Source organism: Lycium ferocissimum, chromosome 6 (genome assembly GCF_029784015.1).
Source record: "Lycium ferocissimum isolate CSIRO_LF1 chromosome 6, AGI_CSIRO_Lferr_CH_V1, whole genome shotgun sequence".
In the NCBI taxonomy this organism is placed as follows: Eukaryota; Viridiplantae; Streptophyta; class Magnoliopsida; order Solanales; family Solanaceae; genus Lycium; species Lycium ferocissimum.
In genome coordinates, this window is record NC_081347.1 from 34,629,180 (window position 1) to 34,633,641 (window position 4,462).

A 4,462-nucleotide genomic window follows, 5' to 3' on the forward strand; every position below is an offset into this window, starting at 1 on the left:
TTTCATCTCCTTAAATACTTAACGTTCTCCTCCCAAGCCTAAAAATCGACATTTAAGAGGGTTCATACTAAGGTTAAGTCTTGAAAACACTCTTAAATCCAAACTAGAGTAATTAGCGAGCTAGTTGAATTTGGGCAGCACTTCCCCTATTTTTTCAACTTTCACCAAACTCCAAAACAACTCACAAACATCAATAATAATATCAACAATACCATAATCAAGGAATTATATTCAAATTAGCCTTAACTCAATCCAAAATCTCCTTTCAAATTCATCTCAGGGTTATCTTCTTTGATTCAACACTTTGCGACTTCTCCACTTTAATTCTTTTCCTTTCCAAGAGTTACTAAACCTTTAAACCAAATCAACCACATAAATAAGAATGAGAACATACCTTTTAATAGAAGAACTTCACTTCACTCAACTTCTTCCAAGCTCTAGTTCATCACAACTTTGAAGAGAAGCAAGAACCATCATCTTCCATGGATTTATCTTGAGGTTTTGATGTTTGATCTTCTCTCTTGATGGTGTGAAAGGTCTTGGAGTATTATGGAACCTTAAAGAACTCTCAATAAACCTCTGATAGTGTGGAAAATAAGTGTGGGAGGTGGATATGAAAATGGAATCTTTTGGGACTTAAAAAGATTTAAAAATCGCCCTCCGCTTTAATTTGCGGTGGAGATGCGGCTCGGCATAATGGATATGCGGCCGTATCTCCCTCCGCTCCTTGGGGAGGATGTTGGGTAGTGAGGCCAGCCAAATTGGTGAGTTTTTGGCCAGTATGCTGCACAACATACTGAGTACGCGGCCGCATATTGTCCAAATTTCATGATTTCGCGAAAATGCGTTCTTCTCGATTCGTTTAACCTCCAATCCTTATGGAACCTTCTTGGGACTTATATAAAGATTCATTAACCATCTAAGGAGTCCTATATCTCCCTCTAAAGGTGATTCTAAGCAATGTATAACACAAATGATCTGAAATTTTCCCAAAACATGACTCAAGTTTCCAATCCTTCAACGAACTCACTTCCACCGATTCATTTAACTCTGAAACCTTAAGGTACACACTTAAAATGATCAAATACCCTCCTTAAACATGTAAGGGCTTCATGTCCACTTTAGTCTTGCGTTAGTTTTCTTATAATGTTTCAAGGTGTAACATTCTTCCCCTCTTAAGATCATTCGTCCTCGAATGTTAGACTCTTAGGGATTCTACAAAAATCACGCTAGAGTTTCTGCTGTAACTATACAACTCCCATCCTGTCACAATAACCAAAAATATACAACGCCTTACAGGGCTACAACAACATCAACAATAATGGCCACACATGACCAAGAAATCATCAAAAGAAAGCATTACGCACCTGAAGGCAATGGTGGCTCGGTCTGAACCTCCTCTGGGAGTGGAAAAAAATGTGGATACCTGGACTTCATGTATTCCTCATATTCCCAAGTCCTTTCTTCCTTATTGTTTCTCCATAGAACTTTAACTGAAGCTACATCTTTCGTTCTTATTCTCCGAACTTGTCTATCTGGAATAGCAATGGGAAATTCTTCGTAGGGTAATTGCTCGATGACCTGGAAATCATATACAGGTACAATTCTGTAAGGATCTCCAATGCACCTGTGAAGCATTGATACATGAAAAGCCAGATGGACTAACTCCAAGTTTGGAGGTAGGTCTAACTCATAAGCTACCTGACCCACTTTGCGTACAACCTTGTAACGCCCAATATACCGAGGACTAAGCTTACCCTTTTAACCAAATATCATTACACCTTTCCTAGGTGACACCTTCAAGAATACCCAGTCATCAGCTTAGAATTCCAGGTCCCGCCGGCGATTGTCTACATAAGACTTCTGCCGACTTGGCCGTCAATAATCGGTCCTGAATAAGCTTGAAATTTCCACTACTTTCTAGATCAACTCTTGCCCTATTAACTTAGTCTCTCCCACTTCGAACCATCCAATCGGTGATATACACTTACGCCCGTATAAAGCCTCATACGAGGCTATCTGGATCTTTGGAATGATAACTATTGTTACAAGCGAACTCGATAAGCTGTAAGTGATCATCCCAACTACCTCAAAAATCTAACACACATGCCCGTAGCATGTCCTCGAGAGTTTGAACGGTACATTCAGCTTGTCCATCAGCTTAGGGGTGAAATGCTGTGCTAAGACTCACCTGAGTCCCCAAACCCTCTTGGAAAGACTTCAAGAAATTAGCTGTAAATTGTGCTCCCCTATTAGAGATAATGGATCTTTGGGACACCATGGAGTCATACTATCTCTTTGATATAAAGCTTCGTATAATGTTCAGCTGAGTAAGTAGTTCTGACAGGTAGAAAATGAGCTGATTTCATAAGTCAATCCACAATTACCCATATAGAATCATACTTACGCTGAGAACGAGGCAAGTCTGTAATGAAATCCATATTAATCACTTCCCATTTCCAAGTCGAAATTTCCATAGCTTGCAATAATCCCCCAAGGTTAAGTCTTGAAAACACTCTTAAATCCAAACTAGAGTAATTAGCGAGCTAGTGGAATTTGGGCAGCACTTCCCCTATTTTTTCAACTTTCACCAAACTCCAAAACAACTCACAAACATCAATAATAATATAAACAATACCATAATCAAGGAATTATATTCAAATTAGCCTTAACTCAATCCAAAATCTCCTTTCAAATTCATCTCATGGTTATCTTCTTTGATTCAACACTTTGCGACTTCTCCACTTTAATTCTTTTCCTTTCCAAGAGTTACTAAACCTTTAAACCAAATCAACCACATAAATAAGATGGAGAAAATACCTTTTAATAGAAGAACTTCACCTCACTCAACTTCTTCCAAGCTCTAGTTCATCACAACTTTGAAGAGAAGCAAGAACCATCATCTTCCATGGATTTATCTTGAGGTTTTGATGTTTGATCTTCTCTCTTGATGGTATGGAAGGTCTTGGAGTATTGTGGAACCTTAAAGAACTCTCAATAAACCTCGATAGTGTGGGAAAATAAGTGTGGGAGGTGGATATGAAAATGGGATCTTTTGGGACTTAAAAAGATTTAAAAATCGCCCTCCCGCTTCAATTTGCGGTGGAGATGCGGATCAGCATAATGGATATGCGGCCGTATCTCCCCTCCGCTCCTTGGGGAGGATGTTGGGTAGTGAGGCCAGCCAAATTGGTGAGTTTTTGGCCAATATGCTGCACAACATACTGAGAACGCTGCTGCATATTGTCCAAATTTCATGATTTCGCGAAAATGCGTTCTTCTCGATTCGTTTGACCTCCAATCCTTATGGAACCTTCTTGGGACTTATATAAAGCTTCATTAACCATCTAAGGAGTCCTATATCTCCCTCTAAAGGTGATTCTAAGAAATGTATAACATAAATGATCTGAAATTTTCCCAAAACATGACTCAAGTTTCCAATCCTTCAACGAACTCACTTCCACCGATTCATTTAACTCCGAAACCTTAAGGTACACACTTAAAATGATCAAATACCCTCATTAAACTTGTAAGGGTTTCATGTCCACTTTAGTCTTGCGTTAGTTTTCTTATAATGTTTCAAGGTGTAACATTCTTGCCCTCTTAAGATCATTCGTCCTCGAATGTTAGACTCTTAAGGATTCTACAAAAATCACGCTAGATTTTTTTTTGCACGTAACTATACAACTCCCATCCGTCACAATAACCAAAAATATACAACGCCTTACGGGCTACAACAACATCAACAATAATGGCCACACATGACCAAGAAATCATCAAAAGAAAGCATTACACACCTGAAGGCAATAGTGGCTCGGTCTGAACCTCCTATGGGAGTGGAAAAAAATGTGGATACCTGGACTTCATGTCTTCCTCGAATTCCCAAGTCATTTCTTCCTTATTGTTTCTCCATATAACTTTAACTAAAGCTACATCTTTCGTTCTTATTCTCCGAACTTGTCTATCTGGAATAGCAATGGGAAATTCTTCGTAGGGTAATTGCTCGATGACCTGGACATCATATACAGGTACAATTCTGTAAGGATCTCCAATGCACCTGTGAAGCATTGATACATGAAAAACCCGCTATTCGATCTAGAACTTTATCTCATAACATAATTACCTAGTACTTGATCTCAACAGCATGACAAAAATCACATTCTACGCACCTTATCACACGATCTCCCCCTTAGTTCAAAAGCTGATGTTTAAAGCCTGTGGATCTCTCGAGTTAGCGATAAGTGGTCATCTAGTGGTTCGGTCAATTTTCTCTAAAATACTGACGACCTATTTCTTCGGCTTACTTCAAGAAAATCTTACTTACTGGGAAAACTAGATTATTTAAATGAATAGGCTTCTAATGTACATAACTGGCATACTAGCTTTGTCAGTCTTAAGGCAAACTCTTTTCTGATAACACTTAAAGGCTCTTTTTCTGTAGCTTGCTTTCTTACTGCTTAGA